This window comes from Myxine glutinosa, chromosome 14 (genome assembly GCF_964187855.1).
Source record: "Myxine glutinosa chromosome 14, kmMyxGlut1.1, whole genome shotgun sequence".
Lineage (NCBI taxonomy): Eukaryota > Metazoa > Chordata > Myxini > Myxiniformes > Myxinidae > Myxine > Myxine glutinosa.
Window position 1 is genome coordinate 64,851,956 of NC_136274.1, and position 23,604 is coordinate 64,875,559.

The following is a 23,604-nucleotide window of genomic DNA, read 5'->3' on the forward strand; positions in this document are numbered from 1 at the left end:
TGCAAATCCCATATCCGCAACAATATATATATATATATATATATATATATATATATATATATATATATATACACACACACAGTCTTGGCATTTAATATGGAATATTTTTTTTTTCTTGACTTGGGTTTACTTTCTTAACTCAGTATATCAATCTGGTGAGTTTCTTTTACACTTTGGTGATTTATTTGTTAAAAGAACCATGTCACTGATTGTCTGTCGCAGCAAGAAGTCAACAACAGGATTATATCACAGGTGGCGTGGCAAAATGTATGGACAGGTGCATTTGATGATTGGCGTCACAGTCGAGTATACAAGGGTTGTTGCGTTCTGTATTAGTGGAAAACAACTACTGCACGTCTCCAAAAGTTATTGCCGCTTCCTCTGGAGATGGTCCGTCAACTCGACAATGCTGTTTGTCATGGAGTGGTGGCTTTTTGGTGGTGACCTTTATACAACAACAAATGCAGGAAGGAGGGTGACATTTTACAACAATTCACTACACAACAATAAATTAAAAAAACATTCTCATATCCACAACAACATATATATATATATATATATATATATATATATATATATATATATATATATATATATATATATATATATATATATATATATATATATATATGTATATAGATATATATCAGTTATTATGCGATTTCAAACCTTTAAGAGCCACCCATCTATGCTGTACCTTAATGGGAGCGATAAGTACCGTCTGCCACACGGCACATTATCTCTGGTGTCCACTCATTATATGGAATCGCCTGGATGCAGCCGGGAGCAACCAATCCAAATATAATTTCAGTTCTCCAGCTTTTAATGAGCGCACGTAATGACGTCACTGCCATGTACATACGCTCTGCCTGTCAAGCTCTCAAGAGAACCCTCTGACAGAGCAGAATTTTGATCTTAGTTCAGATACTGTCATAAGTGTATGTAAAACTCACAGTTACCGACCTGGTTTCGCCCTTTTGGGGCTCATCAGGGCAACGCAGTGAGTCCCGCATACACCTATGACTCTGAAAACCTTTCGGTTATATACCAGTTACTATGCGATTTCATACCATCAGTGGTGAACCGCCATTAAGGTATCCCATCCAGCTATGCTGTACCTTAATGGGAGCGATAAGTACCATGGCACATTATAATAATAATAATAATAATAATAATAATAATAATAATAATAATAATAATACATTTATTTTGTATAGCGCTTTTCAAGAAACCCAAGACGCTTTGACATAGTACGTAAAACATAGACAAAAAAGACAAAAATACAGAATTAAATAACCAAACAGAAAGGAAGGAGAAGGAGAAGAGACGGTCAGGGGTTGAATGCGGTGTTGAACAGGTGGGTCTTGAGTGATGATTTGAATGTGGTGAGTGAGGAGGAGTCTGATGGTTTGAGGTAGTGAGTTCCAGAGTGTGGGAGCGGCGATGGAGAAGGCCCTGTCCCCCCAGGATCTGAGTTTGGTCTGGATGAGGGGGGACAGGAGGTTGGCAGCAGCAGAGCGGAGGGTGCAGGTGGGAGTGTGTCTGGCTAGGAGGTCAGTCAGATAGGATGGGGCCAGGTTATGGAGGGCTTTGTAGGTCAGGAGGAGGATTTTCTACTGGATTCTCTGGGAGATGGGGAGCCAGTGGAGCTTGTGAAGGACGGGGGTGATGTGGTCCTGGGCCCGGGATTGGGTGAGTAGACGGGCAGCGGAGTTCTGAATGTATTGAAGTTTATTGATGATATTTGAGGGTGAACCATAGAGGAGGCTGTTGCAGTAGTCCGAAAGGTTTTCAGAGACATAGGTGTATGCGGGACTCACTGCGTTGCCCTGATGAGCCCCAAAAGGGCGAAACCAGATCGGTAACTGTGAGTTTTACATACACTTATGACAGTATCTGAACTAAGATCAAAATTCTGCTCTGTCAGAGGGTTCTCTTGAGAGCTTGACAGGCAGAGCGTATGTACATGGCAGTGACGTCATTACGTGCGCTAATTGAAAGCTGGAGAACTGAACATATTGTTACGGAAACGGAGTACGGCGCTCCCCTTTAGCGGGGGGGGGGGGGGGGTTAATCCCCCATCTATTTTCACTGGCCGTCTCCGCTCCTGAAGCTACCCTGCTCCACAAGGCAGGGGGGTAGCTCCGCTCGAGACCGCGGACAAGATGTTATTTGCCGAGCGGATTAGCAGCCCGCGGTTCGAACCATTAACAAAAACTAGACCCGATCCTTATGCGTTGGCCAAATCGTGCCACAGGTGTTTAATTATGGAAATCACAAAGACGAACGGATGTGAAGAAGAAAAGGCAAAGGTAGGAAGAACAGGGATTTATTATTAATTACTATTGTACAAAACCAAAGAAACCAAGGAGAAGGAAAGAAAACGAAAGTAATTTACAGAAGAGGAAGACACAGTGCAATTCTACTTATCTATACAGGCTTACTTAAACCCCAGGGACAATACAGACAAACAGACGACAGTCAGACTTACACAATGGGAATGAAGCAGGAATCAATGGCTGGAAGGGGAGGAAGGTTCAGCTGGAGCTTGCTCCCGCACGGGACGTCGGGCTGGACATCGACGGCCACCGATGCCACCGCAAGCTGGTTCCCGCGTAGCAGCGGGTCGAAGCTGTGTGTCGAAGCTCAACTCAACTGCGGTGGACTCAACTGCGGTGGACTCAACTGCGGTGGACTCAACTGCGGTGGACTCAGCTCATCTGCTTGGGTCACGCATCTGCCACACCTGCCGCATCTCCCGCATCTCTTGAAAAGGCTTGCGCGGGCGCTTTTATAACGCGCTTCAAGATCAATGCGCGCCACGCCCGTGATGGTATCTCATGAACCCTGGTTGGCTGGTGGGGGCTCGCTGGCTCCACCTTTTGATGACGATGGGCGGGCAACGCCCTTGATGTAGCTCCTCCCTCTTCTTCTCCGAGGCTTGACCACGCCGTAATGGCGGCAAATGCAGTTGGCAATAAATGCAGTTGGAAAGGGAGGCTTTGGGGGAATTTGAAGAAGGGGATCTATCTTATTCGATTCGGTGCAATGCAGTGTCAACTAATGGGCAACAGAGCCTTAAACTGACATAGAATAAGAAATAACTATTTAGAAGGGTATATGATTTTCTACGTGCATGCGATGGATTAACTAAGGGGACGACCTTTGACCTTTCACACAAAACGGAGGTATTTACAAGAATTACTATTTACAGAGGGTGATATTTACAAACACAGGATTCTCAAATCCGCAACAATATATTTGGATTGGTTTGCTCCCGGCTGCATCCAGGGGATTCCATATAATGAGTGGATACCAGAGATAATGTGCCATGTGGCAGATGGTACTTATCGCTCCCATTAAGGTACAGCATAGCTGGATGGGATACCTTAATGGCGGTTCACCACTGATGGTATGAAATCGCATAGTAACTGGTATATAACCGAAAGGTTTTCAGAGTCATTGGTGTATGCGGGACTCACTGCGTTGCCCTGATGAGCCCCAAAAGGGCGAAACCAGGTCGGTAACTGTGAGTTTTACATACACTTATGACAGTATCTGAACTAAGATCAAAATTCTGCTCTGTCAGAGGGTTCTCTTGAGAGCTTGACAGGCAGAGCGTATGTACATGGCAGTGACGTCATTACGTGCGCTCATTGAAATCTGGAGAACTGAACATATTGTTACGGGACCGCGGCGAGGATGTTGTTTGCCGAGCGGATGGCCGCCGCGCCCGAACAGTTACCCCGACTAACCCGATTCCTGAACGTTGGCCGATTCGCGCCACAGATATTCAATGGGGAAAAGACTAAAGCGAAGGAAGTGAAGAAGAAGAACACCAAAGCAAAAAGGTTGGAAATGCTACTAAATTTATTCCTACTATTTACACCATTTATTAACCCTGGTGTTGGGCTAGCGGCTAGGGTGCCGGCTTAGGATCCTAGGATCCTGGGTTCGAATGCCGGTCAATCGCTGAATTAACGCCAGGGGGGTTGACTCAGCCTGTCATCCTTCCGAGGTCGGCTAATTGAGTACCAGTTCACTGGTAATTCCCTGTTTGTCGTTAAAGGCGGCAAAAAGGGTTGGCGTCAGGAAGGGCATCCGGCTGTAAAACATTGCTTCAAAAAGGGGACCGAAAAACAACAACAACCACGGTTCCCGAAAAAGGCCAACCCCCGCTTCGCGGGGAAAAATGGCCTCTAAAGGTGGTTTTTAAAAAAAAATTTATTTACACAATCAAAGAAACCAAGGAGAAGGAAGGATAATAAAAAAAAAACAGAAGAAGAAGAAGCGGACACAGTGAAACTTAGCTTATCTATGGCGGTCTTACTTAGAACCCTGGACAGAACAAACGAAAGACGGACTCACACGAATTGGGAATTTGCAGGCAGGAAGGATCGGAAGGAGGAATGGCTTGGCGGGGGAGGAAGGTTCAGCGGGGATCGGTCGGGCCGGGAGCGGATAGCCGCCGTCAATACCCGAGCTGGGATCGCCAACAGCCGCGGTTCCAAACTGCACGGCGAAGCCCCTCCGGTGCACCGTGCGCTCTCCAAAGCTCCTCCTTAGAACTCTCTTGCGCTTGGCACTGCACACTCAGCACTTGCCCTACTTGGCACTTCGCACTTCGCCGCTCTGACTCGCTTGCACTTGATCGTCGCACGTATCTCTGCATGTATCTCTTTGGACGTATATCTTAGGACGTATCTCTCTCAGGACGTTCCTCTCTTGCTTCGCCCTCGTGCGCACTTCTTGTCCACGGCTTCCGCGCGCGCTCTTTATAACGCCGCGGGCAAAACAAGCCGCCGGCCTCTAGAACAGGCCCATCGGTGAGCTCGCCTCGGCCCTGATTGGTCGGCATGGCCCTCTGGCTCCGCCCTTGATGACGATGGGCGGGCACGCCCAGGAGTCGGCAGCTCCTCCCCCTTCTTCTCCGAGCCGACCTCGTGGCGAATGGAGTCGCGGAGGGAACAGTTGGCAATTGTTGGAAGGGGAATGTGAAGGGAAGGGGATCTATCTATTATTTCACTTGGTGCAATGGAGTATTTAAATTAATGGAAGACACGGCCTTACACTAATACACATAATAAGGATATAACTACCGAACCGGGATATATGGTGTCCTTCGTGTATGTTTTATGGAATTAACTACGGGAACGCCCTTTGACCTTTATACAACAACAAATGCAAGAAGGAGGGTGACATTTTACAACAACATACAGCATAGCTGGATGGGATACCTTAATGGCGGTTCACCACTGATGGTATGAAATCGCATAGTAACTGATATATATATATATTGTTGCGGAAATGGCCCTTAGTGGTTTATTAAATATAGAATTAGTTCAGGTCCCCTCTTAGATGTATGTTTACCATAGATCGTCTGTACTGGGATGGTAGTTTTGTGTCGGAAGGTGTAGCAGGCTGTTTTGTGTGGTGCATTGGTGGTGTACAAGAGACGGTTCCCTTTTAATTACATCTTGACAATCAAACAAGGTGCACGTTCCATTAAGACCGGCCTCGTTTGCAATGCCATGATCGAGGCAATGGATTGACGTGAGAAAGCGCGATTGAGCGGGCAAAAACGACAAGCGCCGTCAAAAACTGGAAGCGGCGCTTCGAGGGGTCGCTGAGAAAGTGCGAGGAAGGAGGCGAAAAGACGCATGCGCGGATGGCGTGTGGACAGGCCTTCGTGGCGGGTTCCTGCCGGAGAGCTCTCTCCGTGCGTGATTGAGCGGGAGAAACGGAAAATCGTGCTGATCGCGTGGCCGATAAAGAGAGCGGGTGGCCGCCATTTCGCGACGCTTGATGCGTGGCCGATAAGAGGGCGGGCCGCCATTTGGCAGACTGCAGGCCCAAGCGGGGCCTTCGAATCCGGCGACATCGGCTTGTTACGAGCTGCATTCGCCCTTTTCACATCTTCACCTCTCGTCCATCAACACCACCAAGTACCCCCTGTCTTGTATGAATGTTGTCCAGGCCTAAGGTTTATCTCGTTAGGGTCACCCCGCGAAACCCTTAATTATAGCTCCCTAGATAAGAGCGGGTTATTACTCATAGTTGAATTATAATGTTATCGTGAACGCCTTGCTTGTTTTGTGTACCCTAATGTTCCCCCATTAAATCTGGTTGATTCGTATGGAAGTTGCCGCACTGCATTCATCTGTGTCGCATTGAAGAGCAATCCGCTCGATTTGTAATTAAAACCAAACTGGCTACAGGTTGCGGCAGACTTCGCTCGGTCTCTGACAAACCCAACCTGTAGCGACGGGTGTCTCCCCAACTGGCAAGGCACAGGTGTAATTTGGTATCGCGATAGAGGCGCGTAACCCGAGATCTGTGTCGAACCAGCCGGCGTTGCACCCGTGGGACGGCCGTGCCGGGAGGCGCGACCCGTCACCTACAACACTGGTGTCAGGAGTGGGATTTGGACCTGGGGTGCATTTCGCACCCCGAACATCGATTGTGAGAGGCGCGTAAAAAAAAAAGAAAAAAACACGTCGCTCGCAAATTCCAAATTTGGTTTCATTTTTATTTTGAGTGGATTGGGTGTCAAACTTCGTAATTTATAAAGGAAGATGGAGTCGCAAAATGGCTGCGCGGCTCAGCAGCGTGATACGAGGTGGGAGAGAATCGGTATTAAGAGTGCAACGAGCCGCACATCACGAAGAAAACGCTCCCACCCACCGATCCAAACCACGTGGTCACAGCATGCGTCATGGCAAAATAAGCAGGACGACAATGCGTACATTAACGAGCTTCATGCACGATTGGACGATGCCTGGGAGCAGGTGGAGTGTAAGGACGATTATATTGGGGAGTTACACACGAAATTGCATGAGGCACTACAGCAGGCAAGTGAGGTTCAGGAAAATGAGGAGCAAAGGGAGTCACAACAATTGGTCGATGCACAGGAACGAATTCACTGGACGGAAATGGCCTTGGCCGGCGCATTGCGAGACAACACAGATTCCAGATGGGAACGAGCACGGATTCTCGAATTGGAATTGGAACAACTGAAGGGAGAATTGTCTGAGAAATCAAGCCAGTTTCGGGAATCAGAGTACAGAGGAAATGAACTGGCACGTCAAATGGAAAGTAGCAAGGAATACGGGAAGAGGATGGACAAAAGGAGAGAGGAAGCATGCGAAAGAGTAGAGGAGATAAGTGAGGAAAAAGAGAGGATGGAGAGTGAAATGTTAAGGAACCACACTGTGCAGATTGAACAGATGGAAGCCAAAGCAAGGTCAAAGAATGACATGGATGAAAGGGTAATGAAAGAACAACGAATGAAGCAGGAGAAGGAAATCAATCAATTGAGAGAAACGACGAGATTGGAGAATGAAGAACAAAAGAGACGATGGGATACGAAACAAAAAGAATATGAATTTGAAATTGATCAACTAAAAAGGAACTACACTGTGCAGATCGAACAGGCAGAAGCCAAAGCAAGGTCAAAGAATGAGATGGATGAACGTGTAATGAAAGAACAACGAATGAAGCAGGAAAAGGAAATCAATCAATTGAGAGAAACGACGAGATTGGAGAATGAAGCACAAGAGGGACGGTGGCATAAGAAACAAGAGGAATATGAATCGGAAATTGACCAATTAAAGGAGAAAGCAAGGGTGGAGTCCGCAGAGATGGAAAGACTCCGGAAAGGTAACGAACAACTAAAAAGGCTCAGAGAGGAAGAACGACTCAACTGGGAAAGAAAATGGAGCCAGGAAGTAGGGCAGCACAATAATGTGGGATTTGTGACGTCATCACAGGGAGGAATGTTAGTGGTGCAGGACTTGATTGGCATCACTCGTCGAATGAAACAACAATTGGAGCAAACCCTGGTGATGGAGACATGGAGGGAGTATACGGGGTTGTTGACTCATGAAACACATTTTGAGCAGGTCCAGCAAGTGAAGCTGACAGGCCCAGAGGAGTTTGGCGAACCAATGATGAGCGACCGGACCGATGTGACTTTGGAACGAAGCAGGTACGTGGGCATCTGCATACATGGTGCGGACGATGAGCTTAAGTTCGCAATTGGATTTGATGTTAATCAAGAGACTCTGTCCGATGGGGTGCACGTATGCGTGACACCTGAATGTGTGGATGGAATGCCTGTGGATGAATGCTGTGAGCCCATAGTCCAGTTTACAGCACCGGGGTGTGCTGTCAAGGCCGAAACGTGTGTGAGTGCGGAGCATGGAATGAGTGGTGACGTAGGAAATAGGTTCGAGGTGCAAGGGGAAATAGAAATTCCACCAGGAGCAGGCTTTAGAAAGGGGATTGTAATTTCTCCCTCAGCTTCACAGGAACTTCGAGGTAGAGCGCAGATGCGTAGCAGGCGGCGTTGGCATGCGTCACATACTCCCTGGACCCATTTTCGAACAAGAGGGGCCCAGCAACGACACCGCCAGGTGTCCCTTGGTCATCGGACCTCTCTGAGGACACGAGGGGTTCGGCTAGCTAAATGGGATTTACCTGTCTTCAGGGAATTAAAGAGAAGAGGGGGAGGCCGCTCCCCCAAGTGGGGTCTACCTGACTTCCGCGAACCCTGGAGAAAAGGAGGGGGTGGACCACGACCCCAATTGAGACGTGACCCTTATGAGCCGTGGCGGAAAGGCGGCGGGGCCATGTAAGGGGTAATGAGGGATTCCTTCCCTCACTCCTTTTCCAATGAGCCACAGAAGCAGGCCAGATTGGAAAGAAAAAAAAAAAAAAAAGGGAATTCTTGACTGAAAATAATATCGAGAGAGATTGCAAATTGAGAGACTGACAGAAGAGACAAGAGTGGCACAAGTGGATGTGCGTGACTATTTAAAAAAAAAAAAAAAAAAAAAGTGAGAGAAATAGTGGGGACATGACAGACAGGGCGTTAAACACCCCTGCAAAAAGTGGAAGGTGTTGGATGGTGTTGTGGACTGGGTGTGTGGCACTGTGGAATGAATGACGAAGGTGTTTGGGATGAATGGCGTGATTGTGTGAATGAGGAGAGTGAGTGCGAACAATGTACCCTGTTGGTAGGAGTCTCCTAACCAAGTGAGTGTAGGTTAGGGGGACTTAGTGGATTTGACGTGGATTCTGGCTGCTGTTCCATTGTGCAGGCGGACTGCTAGGGGTAGGTGCAGCCAAGGTATGGTGGTACTGGCTGGGAGTGTGACATGGTATTGGAAGTTGGTGAGTCGGGAGGGGACACCAGACAGTAGGGTTTAGAGTGCTAAGAGAGCACAGTGCGGGGGCTAGAGAGCCACCCGGTTAGAGTGCTTGGAGAGCACAGTGTGGGGGCTAGAGAGCCACCCCTTATTTAGGAGCGCCAGAGGCGCGCTCAGGTGAACCCCGAGGTCGCTAGGTGTCCCTCACCACCTATTGGAAGCAGGCAAAGAGGCCTAGTTGTAGTCACACTCCCCAGCCAATGAGTTATGCCTGGCACCACCAAGTGAAGAAAAAGAGACAAATAAGGGCCTTGCCCAGGTTTAAAAGAATGGAACAGTGTGCCAGGTTGGGAAAAATGGGTCATTAGGATCATTGTGGCAATGGCAGGGTTTGTGCCATTGGTTAGAGCTTCAAGTAAAAGGTTAGGTTCGATGAACTCTCCTCCGCACCATTCATGTGTGACACCTGGTACGAGTCGTGTTGATGGGAAAGTTGTGAACAAGGGCCAGGTTCGGTCGCCCTCTCCAAGTGCCAGAGAAGCCACCAGTGTGTCATGAGCACACAGATAACAATTGATTAAGAAGCACACCATCCTGTCAGCTAAAAAGTGAAAGGACTTTTTAAAAAGACCATACCAAAACAAGTCGTACCAAGATAAGTCAGGCAAGGAAGGTTAAGGGTACTCTTCATTTTGCCTGGGCTGAGGTCATCACCCCCACTTGCACCCTCAAGAATGCCTCCAGACTGCATTTGCTTACCATCGATAGAACTGTGCCACCTGCTGTCCAAGGCAGGGCTTGTTGCCTGCTGCTGCTCGGTTGTGGGCCATGTGACCGGAGCATTTTGTAGGCCATGTGGCCGGATCATTTTTGTGTGCCATGTGGGCCGAAGCATTTTTGTGGGCCATGGAGGCCAAAGTGCTTTTGCGGGCTGTTGCAGCCGAAGATTCATGCCGTCTTGTGGGCTCAGTGGGCTGAAGGACTCTTTGTGAGATTAGGCCACTGGGCCGACTGAACTCACCTGGTGAGAGGCCAATAAGGCCACGAAGTAAGGAAACCCCTCTGGGGTGAAGACACAACACTGCCGGGAGGAGGCGTGAAGGAGCAAACACGTCAAGAAGCTTTGAAACTCTGAATGTCTTGCTCCGATGTGAATATTGGTGTTGAAAGTAACATTGAATGCCCTCCTGCGCAAATGCATAATTAGAATGTTAAGTATTGTGCATAGAGTGTGGATGTGTTTGTTAGATTAGTGATCCGACACACTAGGATAGGGACATGCCAATCTTACTGATACTTTGCTTCTTGGAGTTAAGTGCTTGCAATGTTGTGGGTTAGAGTAAATGGGAGATTTGTGCTGTACGTTAGACAGGGCCATTCCCGCGGGCTGCCCCTAGTGGAGGCTCGGGAGAGCCTCGGGAGAAAGGTGGGGGTAGTGTTGCGGAAATGGCCCTTAGTGGTTTATTAAATATAGAATTAGTTCAGGTCCCCTCTTAGATGTATGTTTACCATAGATCGTCTGTACTGGGATGGTAGTTTTGTGTCGGAAGGTGTAGCAGGCTGTTTTGTGTGGTGCATTGGTGGTGTACAAGAGACGGTTCCCTTTTAATTACATCTTGACAATCAAACAAGGTGCACGTTCCATTAAGACCGGCCTCGTTTGCAATGCCATGATCGAGGCAATGGATTGACGTGAGAAAGCGCGATTGAGCGGGCAAAAACGACAAGCGCCGTCAAAAACTGGAAGCGGCGCTTCGAGGGGTCGCTGAGAAAGTGCGAGGAAGGAGGCGAAAAGACGCATGCGCGGATGGCGTGTGGACAGGCCTTCGTGGCGGGTTCCTGCCGGAGAGCTCTCTCCGTGCGTGATTGAGCGGGAGAAACGGAAAATCGTGCTGATCGCGTGGCCGATAAAGAGAGCGGGTGGCCGCCATTTCGCGACGCTTGATGCGTGGCCGATAAGAGGGCGGGCCGCCATTTGGCAGACTGCAGGCCCAAGCGGGGCCTTCGAATCCGGCGACATCGGCTTGTTACGAGCTGCATTCGCCCTTTTCACATCTTCACCTCTCGTCCATCAACACCACCAAGTACCCCCTGTCTTGTATGAATGTTGTCCAGGCCTAAGGTTTATCTCGTTAGGGTCACCCCGCGAAACCCTTAATTATAGCTCCCTAGATAAGAGCGGGTTATTACTCATAGTTGAATTATAATGTTATCGTGAACGCCTTGCTTGTTTTGTGTACCCTAATGTTCCCCCATTAAATCTGGTTGATTCGTATGGAAGTTGCCGCACTGCATTCATCTGTGTCGCATTGAAGAGCAATCCGCTCGATTTGTAATTAAAACCAAACTGGCTACAGGTTGCGGCAGACTTCGCTCGGTCTCTGACAAACCCAACCTGTAGCGACGGGTGTCTCCCCAACTGGCAAGGCACAGGTGTAATTTGGTATCGCGATAGAGGCGCGTAACCCGAGATCTGTGTCGAACCAGCCGGCGTTGCACCCGTGGGACGGCCGTGCCGGGAGGCGCGACCCGTCACCTACAACAATATATATATATATATATATATATATATATATATATATATATATATATATATATATATATATATATATATATATATATATATATATATATATATATTGAGAAATGTACATATTGATTAATAACGGTTAAAGGTTTTGCCCCCATAGTTAGTCCACATGCAACACGTAGGCCACCTTAGAACATTAGTTATGTCATAGTATGTGTAAGAGTAGGCCATTTCCATTAGTGATACCTGCGTTGTGTAAAAGAAATCATAAGCTTAGGTCCCATTCATTTTGCGGCCCACCCTGCCAATCTACCTCGTTGGGGAGCATCCAGTCTGCGCCCCATTGTTGCTATTGCCCTCGCATTGGGATGCTCAAACCAGCCAAATGCCACATGGTAGGCCTGAAAAGGGGGAGGAGCGCATGGTCGGGGTGTGGCCACGTCAAGCAGACGTCAAGGGTGGAGCCGGTAAGAGCCAACGACCAACCAGGACTCGTGTGGAATGGCGTGAGGGGCGTGGTCAAAGCGCGGCTGGCAAATTCGAGAGGGTTCGCTGGGCGGCGCTATATAAACGCGCACGCAAAGCCCTTCCAAAGGACTGGCACGATTCGCGCATTACAAAGGACTTACCAAGAGGACTTGAGGATATTCGCGCGTTACAAAGGATTTGCACAACTTGCGCTTTGCATAAGGGCTCGTGAGGGTAGCCAAGCCTTGGAATTGTTGTGTGGAGGACTTATGCGCTGGTATCAAGAGGTGAAGAGGACTCTCGTGCGAAAGAATTGATAAGGACTGAAGGATTATATGCGCTTTGCCAGAGGACTGTCAGGAGGCCTCGTGAGGCAAACGCATCAAGCAGCGCGTTCGAGTGCATTTATTACATACGCGACCGTGGTCGCCAGTAACCGCCAGCCTACCGTTTGTCGCATTCCACCCTATAATTATCCGATCCGCGCCAACGACACGCGGGGAGCGCCTGCCGTCTGTCCTATCATCTACACCGCCGTACGAGTCGGGGACCCGGATGACGAGCTGTGGACGCCATCCCTGGACCCTCAACCCCTGACCATCTACATCCCCGTGTGAGTGTGTCTGTGTGTGTGTGGGCCCGTTTGTCTTGGGGATAAGTTAAGACTTCTTAAGGCTGCACTGTGTGTTCTTCTTCTTTACTGTACATGGTGTAATAAACCAATCTGTTCTTCCTTTTCCTCTTGATTCGACCGTTTTAGTGATTTCTCCATGGGGTAAACGTGGCACGATTAGAAACCGCTTAGAATCGGGTCTAGTCATTGTTAACGGCTCGGATCACGGATCGCTACCGCTCGGCATTCCCATCTAAAATCGTGGTTCAGGCGGGGTTATTTCCTTGCTTCCTGGGAGGCGCTGGTAATTAGGTAATAGGAATAATTCGGCCTACCACCCTATTCAGCGCTGACCGGGAGGAACGTCATCTCCCCGGATCACGTCGGCTTGATAAAAGACAAGGGGATTAATCCCCCCTTGGTAAGGGGAAGGCCGACGTTGAGATCCGCAACTATATATATATATATATATATATATATATATATATATATATATATATATATATATATATATATATATATATATAACAGAGATATAGTTAGGTCCAAAACTTCAATTCCGTGACCATTTTCTGGCTAGTAAGGTTTGACGATTGATTTGACTTCTATTGACATTTTATAACAAAAATAGCCTCTATGTCCCTCCCAAAAATCCCGGCATTTTTCGCCAGAGGCCCGAATCCAAGATGACCGCCGGCACTATCTTGAAAAATTAAGTTTTGAACCAGAACACCTAGAATCACGTACAAAGACACTTTTTTGGGTAATTTGACCACGAGGATTCCGAATCTGACATTAGTTTGACGTTATGACATTATTTTGACCCAGAAATCCAAGATGGCCACCATCCAGTAGAGTGAAAATGCAACTTTTAAAAGGGAGAACATATGATCATGCATTAACACATTATTTTGGCTAAATCTATACTGGCCACGGAATTGAGGTCCTGATTCGTGAATTGCTATTTTCTTGTTTTTTATTTGTCTGTGTGTGTAATGTCATATACTTATTTCTGTCTTTCCAGGGAGTATACGAGCGAATGAGACGGCACTGAGAAGCGCAGTATTCAGAAGATAGCTGTCAAGAGAATGTCCACCGTTCCGTGTGTCCTCCAGTGTGGCGGGCTTTGCAATGAAGCCACTGATGTCGTTACCTCCGTTGAGAGTTGGGAAAATCTCAAGAAAAAAGCCCTGTTATGGAGCGGTCTTGACAAGTTCGGAGACGTTTATGCAACAGTCAATTGGGATAATGGTCCCGGCAGACAATGTGTCCATAAATCATGAAGGCTGACCTTATGGAATGCTAATAAACTGGAGCAGGCCAAGACAAGACAGAAAAACGAGAAGTCAAGGAATGCCAATCTCAGTCTTCGTCCATGTCTGAGGCTTTCCCCCCGGCTGCTTCTCCACCTGCCAAGCGGCTGCGATCAAGTGTAGAAGGGCTGATACATGAAAAAACAAAATGTGTCTGGTGCTGTAAACCGGAGTCGGAAAAGCACCCAGAATCAAAGCTGTCCCTGATTTCGTATGATAATGCATGGGCAACGTTCAAGAGTCACGGTGGTCCTCGAAGATCAGAGCATGCGAGACAGAATCAACTGTGTGATCGATTATGCAGCTGATGACCCATCTACCTGCACCAGGGCCAGCTGAAGAGAGTGAGGAAGATGAGAGCCAGGAGGGGAATGAGGAGCGAGATGATGATGTACAAAGGCGGGGAGATTCATCGGAATCTGATGATTCAGATTCTAGTGAAGCAGAATGCTCTGATTCGGACTAATCATATAATTAAAGGTCATATTGATTAATTACTTCATTTGAAAACTGTTCAAGTCACAGCTATTAAAAATAGCTTATTTTGAAGTGTAATGAGTTTACTTGTCATGCAATCATCAATTACTTTACTGCAAGATATCCTTATGGAGGTAGTTTCTTTAACATGTTTAAGTACAAAAGTTGCATTTTCGCTCTACTGGATGGTGGCCATCTTGGATTTCTGGGTCAAAATAATGTCATAACGTCAAACTAATGTCAGATTCGGAATCCTCGTGGTCAAATTACCCAAAAAAGTGTCTTTGTACGTGATTCTAGGTGTTCTGGTTCAAAACTTAATTTTTCAAGATAGTGCCGGCGGTCATCTTGGATTCGGGCCTCTGGCGAAAAATGCCGGGATTTTTGGGAGGGACATAGAGGCTATCTTTGTTATAAAATGTCAATAGAAGTCAAATCAATCGTCAAACCTTACTAGCCAGAAAATGGTCACGGAATTGAAGTTTTGGACCTAACTATAACATGTCTATTCGTCTGTATATATATATATATAACAGAGATAGCTGTCTATTCGTCTGTATATATATATATATATAACAGAGATAGCTGTCTATTCGTCTGTATATATATATATATAACAGAGATAGCTGTCTGTTCGTCTGTATATATATATATATATCAGAGATAGCTGTCTATTCGTCTGTATATATATATATATATAACAGAGATAGCTGTCTATTCGTCTGTATATATATATATATATAACAGAGATAGCTGTCTATTCGTCTGTATATATATATATATATATAACAGAGATAGCTGTCTATTCGTCTGTATATATATATATATAACAGAGATAGCTGTCTATTCGTCTGTATATATATATATATATATATATCAGAGATAGCTGTCTATTCGTCTGTATATATATATATATATAACAGAGATAGCTGTCTATTCGTCTGTATATATATATATATATAACAGAGATAGCTGTCTATTCGTCTGTATATATATATATATATAACAGAGATAGCTGTCTATTCGTCTGTATATATATATATATATATATCAGAGATAGCTGTCTATTCGTCTGTATATATATATATATATATATATATATATATCAGAGATAGCTGTCTATTCGTCTGTATATATATATATATATCAGAGATAGCTGTCTATTCGTCTGTATATATATATATATATATAACAGAGATAGCTGTCTATTCGTCTGTATATATATATATATATATAACAGAGATAGCTGTCTATTCGTCTGTATATATATATATATATCAGAGATAGCTGTCTATTCGTCTGTATATATATATATATATAACAGAGATAGCTGTCTATTCGTCTGTATATATATATATATATCAGAGATAGCTGTCTATTCGTCTGTATATATATATATCTATCTATAATTCCAGCAATCTCTGTGTGTCTGTCTGTGTGTCTGTGTGTCTGTGTGTCTGTGTGTCTGTGACCGCTGTTTCTCGACAACCACGGGTCCGATATACTTGAAACTTGCCAGGTATATTGCTGGGGACCCGAGGATGTGCCTTTTCAAGGTTTCATATTAATCGGACAATTACTTACCGAGCTATGTCCAAAAAACGCTTCAACCAATCAGAGAGCAGCGAGCTATCACGTGTGCCGAACGTGGCGATCAGACTCTGCCTCGGACGGCACATTTGACAGCGTATTCATTTATTTCACGTTGGAAAACTATGTTGCCGTTAAACTATGTTTTAAAACGAATTCAAACTGCGATTAAATTAAAACGATTCATCCTAACTGCGATTTGCGAACTTCCGGACAGTGACGACTGTCCGGCAGCACGCTTTCCGGCATCCAATCACAGAACGCTTTGTTGCGTAGGCGTGGCCGATGTGAGACGAGCGGAGCTGAGCGCGTTACGAGCTGACCGCCATTACGGTACGTAATTCGATTTCTTATGCGCATTATTTCTCCCAATTCATTCATCTCCCAATTTCTCCCAATTCAATTCGTATCACTAATAAAAACGAATTTGCGATTCATTCGCTTTCCTGCGCGTTTGTGCACGCGATGGCGATTGCTTTACCAAACTCCGGAAGCCGTTCGCTTTGGACCAAACCATTGCATGAGGGGGGGGTTCTGTGGTCGTTGCGAATGGACCAAACCATTCATGTAAATAGAGGGGGGGGATTGTCACTGTACTCGCAAGCCGTTCGCCGTTCGCTTTGGCGTTGCGAATGAACCAAACCATTTCATGTAAATAGAGGGGGGGGGGATATAATTTTAGATAGATATATAGTACGGGCATATATATAGTACGGGCATGCCCTAGTATATATAACAGAGATAGCTGTCTATTCGTCTGTATATATATATATATATAACAGAGATAGCTGTCTATTCGTCTGTATATATATATATATATATATATATCAGAGATAGCTGTCTATTCGTCTGTATATATATATATATATAACAGAGATAGCTGTCTATTCGTCTGTATATATATATATATATAACAGAGATAGCTGTCTATTCGTCTGTATATATATATATATAACAGAGATAGCTGTCTATTCGTCTGTATATATATATATATATATATATCAGAGATAGCTGTCTATTCGTCTGTATATATATATATATATATATATCAGAGATAGCTGTCTATTCGTCTGTATATATATATATATATCAGAGATAGCTGTCTATTCGTCTGTATATATATATATATATATCAGAGATAGCTGTCTATTCGTCTGTATATATATATATATATATCAGAGATAGCTGTCTATTCGTCTGTATATATATATATATATATATATATATATATATATATATATATATATATATATATATATATATATATATATATATATATATATATATATATATATATATATATATATCAGAGATAGCTGTCTATTCGTCTGTATATATATATATATATCAGAGATAGCTGTCTATTCGTCTGTATATATATATATATATATCAGAGATAGCTGTCTATTCGTCTGTATATATATATATATATCAGAGATAGCTGTCTATTCGTCTGTATATATATATATATATATATATATATATATATATATATATATATATATATATATATATATATATATATATATATATATATATATATATATATATATATATATATATATATCAGAGATAGCTGTCTATTCGTCCGTTCACTGTTACGCGTGAGGCTAGGTGCACAATGATTGGCTCCTGGCACGATTATCATATGGGCTTATTAAAAGCTGATATTTCAAATCGGATTCAATATTCTTATGATCGGAGCTCATGGACAAAATAATTATGTCAAAATCTCGAGTGAAATCGCGAATTTTTTTGGGAAAAACCTTTAAAAAAAACCTAATATATATTTAAATAATACGTTCCATAGGACATGAGGTGAAATTGCTGCAAGTAGAAATGTTATATTCACGATCGCCATGAGTTCCCTATAACGTTTCTCTTCAGTGTGAAAAAGACCAACATCAACTATTAAAAGCATTATCAAATATCGAAAGGTTGTAACTCATCGGCGTTCCAGTGGTTCTGAGGCACACAGATTGTGTAGCTCAACATAATCAAACCATCCACCACAACCAAACCACACACCACAACCAAACCACCCAGCTTAACCAAACCACCCAACATAACCAAACCACCCAACATAACTAAACCAGCCAACATAACTAAACCAGCCAACATAACTAAACCAACCAACATAACCAAACCACACACCACAACCAAACCACCCAGCTTAACCAAACCACCCAACATAACCAAACCACCCAACATAACTAAACCAGCCAACATAACCAAACCACTCACCACAACCAAACCACCCAACATAACCAAACCACCCAGCTTAACCAAACCACCCAACATAACCAAACCACCCAACATAACCAAACCACACACCACAACCAAACCACCCAGCTTAACCAAACCACCCAACATAACCAAACCACCCAACATAACTAAACCAGCCAACATAACTAAACCAACCAACATAACCAAACCACACACCACAACCAAACCACCCAGCTTAACCAAACCACCCAACATAACCAAACCACCCAACATAACTAAACCACCCAACATAACCAAACCACACACCACAACCAAACCACCCAGCTTAACCAAACCACCCAACAAAACCAAACCACCCAACATAACTAAACCACCCAACATAACCAAACCACACACCACAACCAAACCACCCAGCTTAACCAAACCACCCAACATAACCAAACCACCCAACATAACTAAACCACCCAACATAACTAAACCACCCAACATAACCAAACCACACACCACAACCAAACCACCCAGCTTAACCAAACCACCCAACATAACCAAACCACACACCACAACCAAACCACCCAGCTTAACCAAACCACCCAACATAACCAAACCACCCAACATAACTAAACCACCCAACATAACCAAACCACACACCACAACCAAACCACCCAGCTTAACCAAACCACCCAACATAACCAAACCACCCAACATAACTAAACCACCCAACATAACTAAACCACCCAACATAACCAAACCACACACCACAACCAAACCACCCAGCTTAACCAAACCACCCAACATAACCAAACCACCCAACATAACTAAACCACCCAACATAACTAAACCACCCAACATAACCAAACCACACACCACAACCAAACCACACACCACAACCAAACCACCCAGCTTAACCAAACCACCCAACATAACCAAACCATCCACCACAACCAAACCACACACCACAACCAAACCACCCAGCTTAACCAAACCACCCAACATAACCAAACCACCAAACATAACTAAACCACCCAACATAACTAAACCACACACCACAACCAAACCACACACCACAACCAAACCACTCAGCTTGACCAAACCACCCAACATAACCAAACCACCCAACATAACTAAACCACCCAACATAACTAAACCACTCAACATAACTAAACCACCCAACATAACTAAACAACTCAGCATAACCAAACCATCCACCACAACCAAACCACACACCACAACCAAACCACCCAGCTTAACCAAACCACCCAACATAACCAAACCACCCAACATAACTAAACCACTCAACATAACTAAACCACTCAACATAACTAAACCACTCAACATAACTAAACCACCCAACATAACTAAACAACTCAGCATAACCAAACCACTCAGCATAACCAAGCCACCCAACATAACCAAACCACCCAGCTTAACCAAACCACCCAACTTAACCAAACCACCCAACATAACCAAACCACCCAACATAACTAAACAACTCAGCATAACCAAACCACTCAGCATAACCAAACCACCCAACATAACCAAGCCACCCAACATAACCAAGCCACCCAACTTAACCAAACCACCCAACATAACCAAACCACCCAACATAACCAAACCACCCAGCTTAACCAAACCACCCAGCTTAACCAAACCACCCAGCTTAACCAAACCACCCAACATAACCAAGCCACCCAACATAACCAAGCCACCCAACATAACCAAACCACCCAGCTTAACCAAACCACCCAACATAACCAAACCACCCAACATAACTAAACCACCCAACATAACTAAACCACTCAACATAACTAAACCACCCAACATAACCAAACCACCCAACATAACTAAACCACCCAACAGAACTAAACCACCCAGCTTAACCAAACCACCCAACATAACCAAACCACCCAACATAACTAAACCACCCAACATAACTAAACCACTCAACATAACTAAACCACCCAACATAACTAAACCACCCAACATCACTAAAGACCCACCTGTTCAGCACTGCATTCAACATTTAACCCACAGCATTTATCCCCTGACTATCACTTCTCCTTCTCCCTCCTTTTGCTTTAAATATTTCCCTATTGATTCTTGTCTTTTTGCAATTGTTGTTTTCATGTTTTGTTATGTATTATGTTTTGCACTCTGTCAAAGCGCCTTTGGGCTTCATGAAAAGCGCTATACAAAATAAATGAATTATTATTATTATTATTAACATAACTAAACAACTCAGCATAACCAAACCACTCAGCATAACCAAACCACCCAACATAACTAAACCACCCAACATAACCAAACCACCCAGCTTAACCAAACCACCCAACATAACCAAACCACCCAACATAACTAAACCACCCAACATAACTAAACCACCCAACATAACTAAACCACTCAACATAACTAAACCACCCAACATAACTAAACCACCCAACAGAACTAAACAACTAAGCATAACCAAACCACTCAGCATAACAAACCACCCAACATAACTAAACCACCCAACATAACTAAACCACCCAACATAACTAAACCACCCAGCATAACCAAACCACTCAGCATAACCAAACCACCCAACATAACTAAACCACTCAACATAACTAAACCACTCAACATTACTAAACCACCCAACATAACTAAACCACCCAGCATAACCAAACCACTCAGCATAACCAAACCACCCAACATAACTAAACCACTCAACATAACTAAACCACTCAACATAACTAAACCACTCAACATAACTAAACCACCCAGCATAACCAAACCACTCAGCATAACCAAACCACCCAACATAACTAAACCACTCAACATAACTAAACCACTCAACATAACTAAACCACTCAACATAACTAAACCACCCAGCATAACCAAACCACTCAGCATAACCAAACCACCCAACATAACTAAACCACTCAACATAACTAAACCACCCAACATAACTAAACCACCCAACATAACTAAACCACTCAACATAACCAAACAATCCAACATAACCAAACCACTCAGCATAACCAAACAATTCAACATAACCACACCACTCAGCATAACCAAACCACCCAACATAACAAACCACTCATCATGACTAAACCACCCAACATATCTAAACCACCCAACATATCTAAACCACCCACCATAATCCTTCCCAAGAGACGACTTCGCTGCACCGATGCTCTGCAGAGTCTGATGTTTGATGATGATTATGATGAGTTTGTAATTACTAGGGCATGCCCGTACTATATATATGCCCGTACTATATATCTATCTAAAATTATATCCCCCCCCCCTCTATTTACATGAAATGGTTTGGTTCATTCGCAACGCCAAAGCGAACGGCGAACGGCTTGCGAGTACAGTGACAATCCCCCCCCTCTATTTACATGAATGGTTTGGTCCATTCGCAACGACCACAGAACCCCCCCCTCATGCAATGGTTTGGTCCAAAGCGAACGGCTTCCGGAGTTTGGTAAAGCAATCGCCATCGCGTGCACAAACGCGCAGGAAAGCGAATGAATCGCAAATTCGTTTTTATTAGTGATACGAATTGAATTGGGAGAAATTGGGAGATGAATGAATTGGGAGAAATAATGCGCATAAGAAATCGAATTACGTACCGTAATGGCGGTCAGCTCGTAACGCGCTCAGCTCCGCTCGTCTCACATCGGCCACGCCTACGCAACAAAGCGTTCTGTGATTGGATGCCGGAAAGCGTGCTGCCGGACAGTCGTCACTGTCCGGAAGTTCGCAAATCGCAGTTAGGATGAATCGTTTTAATTTAATCGCAGTTTGAATTCGTTTTAAAACATAGTTTAACGGCAACATAGTTTTCCAACGTGAAATAAATGAATACGCTGTCAAATGTGCCGTCCGAGGCAGAGTCTGATCGCCACGTTCGGCACACGTGATAGCTCGCTGCTCTCTGATTGGTTGAAGCGTTTTTTGGACATAGCTCGGTAAGTAATTGTCCGATTAATATGAAACCTTGAAAAGGCACATCCTCGGGTCCCCAGCAATATACCTGGCAAGTTTCAAGTATATCGGACCCGTGGTTGTCGAGAAACAGCGGTCACAGACACACAGACACACAGACACACAGACACACAGACAGACACACAGAGATTGCTGGAATTATAGATAGATGGTGAATTCGATACAAATATGGATGGAACGATATGAAAACTCCCTCGTGGAGACGAGAGGGCTCGAGTGGTGTGATGGGTGGAAGAGTGCAATTACGAGTTGAATGCCGAAAGAGTGCAATAACGAGTTGAATGACAAATGAGTGTTAGTGAATGAATGACAAGATGAGTGTTAGTGAATGAATGACAAGATGAGTGTTGGTGAGTAAATGACAAGATACCATACTTACTGTTACGGGAGAAACAAAGTAGGAATAGCAGGAATATTTTAAACGCAGCCATCCTGTTGCATCCTCTGGTCACCTGTGTCAAGTTCTCTACACCTGGCTCGCTATTTGTTTGTCTTGCAGTTCATCTATCTTGTTTCCTTGTTTGAGTCTGCCCCCGTGTGCGTGTGTTTATCTTAGTGGAGGAGGAGGAGCAGAAGATCATGAAGACTTTGATGATAAAGTCGAGATGAGGAATTTTATAGTTTTCAAATGATAAAATGTAAAATGAACGATTTCCACAGTTGTATCAAAATAAGTGGTGTTTTGGAGGTAGAACCTGTGCTCCCGGGGATAGAATCTTTATTCCCAAGGAGCTGGTGGTAGCGAAGGTGAGTGGGTAGTGCCTGTGTGCAGCCTCAACAAAAACGACAACCATCTGATGTCTGTGCAGTTTTTGTTTTTTTTGTATACAGAGTGAAGGCTCGTGTGAGAGCCAACACATTACACACGAGAGCAGGCACAGACCCATAAAACGTACAATAAAATAAAGGGAGCGGGAGATGAGGGGGTGAGAGAGGAAAGCATACAAGTACAACAACAGTAGATAACAGGGACGTCGGTAGATCTGTGGAAGAGAGAGGGCTGGTGCGGGGAAGGGGGAGGGGTGGGGGGGGGAAGGGGGAGGGGTGGGGGGGGGGAAGGGGGAGGGGTGGGGGGGGGGGGGAAGGGGGAGGGGTGGGGGGGGGGGGAAGGGGGAGGGGGGTAGAGGAGGGGAGGGAAGGGGTACACGGTATAAAACAAATTGACCCGACTGTGGTGAAAACCAGAATTGGAAGGTATCGGCTGGAGAGGGTTGAGATATGAAGGAAGGAGAGAAAAGAACGGGT

At 44.7% G+C, this 23,604-nt stretch overlaps 1 long non-coding RNA gene across 1 annotated transcript in view; it reads right to left on the reverse strand.

Annotated features, from left to right (window-relative positions):
- LOC144888823 (uncharacterized) overlaps positions 1 to 22,805 on the reverse strand; it is a 48,888-nt gene extending 26,083 nt beyond the window's left edge. The window contains exon 1 of the long non-coding RNA XR_013621356.1: positions 22,739 to 22,805. This is a non-coding gene — a long non-coding RNA (uncharacterized LOC144888823). The remainder of the gene's footprint in view (positions 1 to 22,738) is intronic.
- Between the last annotated feature and the right edge of the window lie 799 nt (positions 22,806 to 23,604).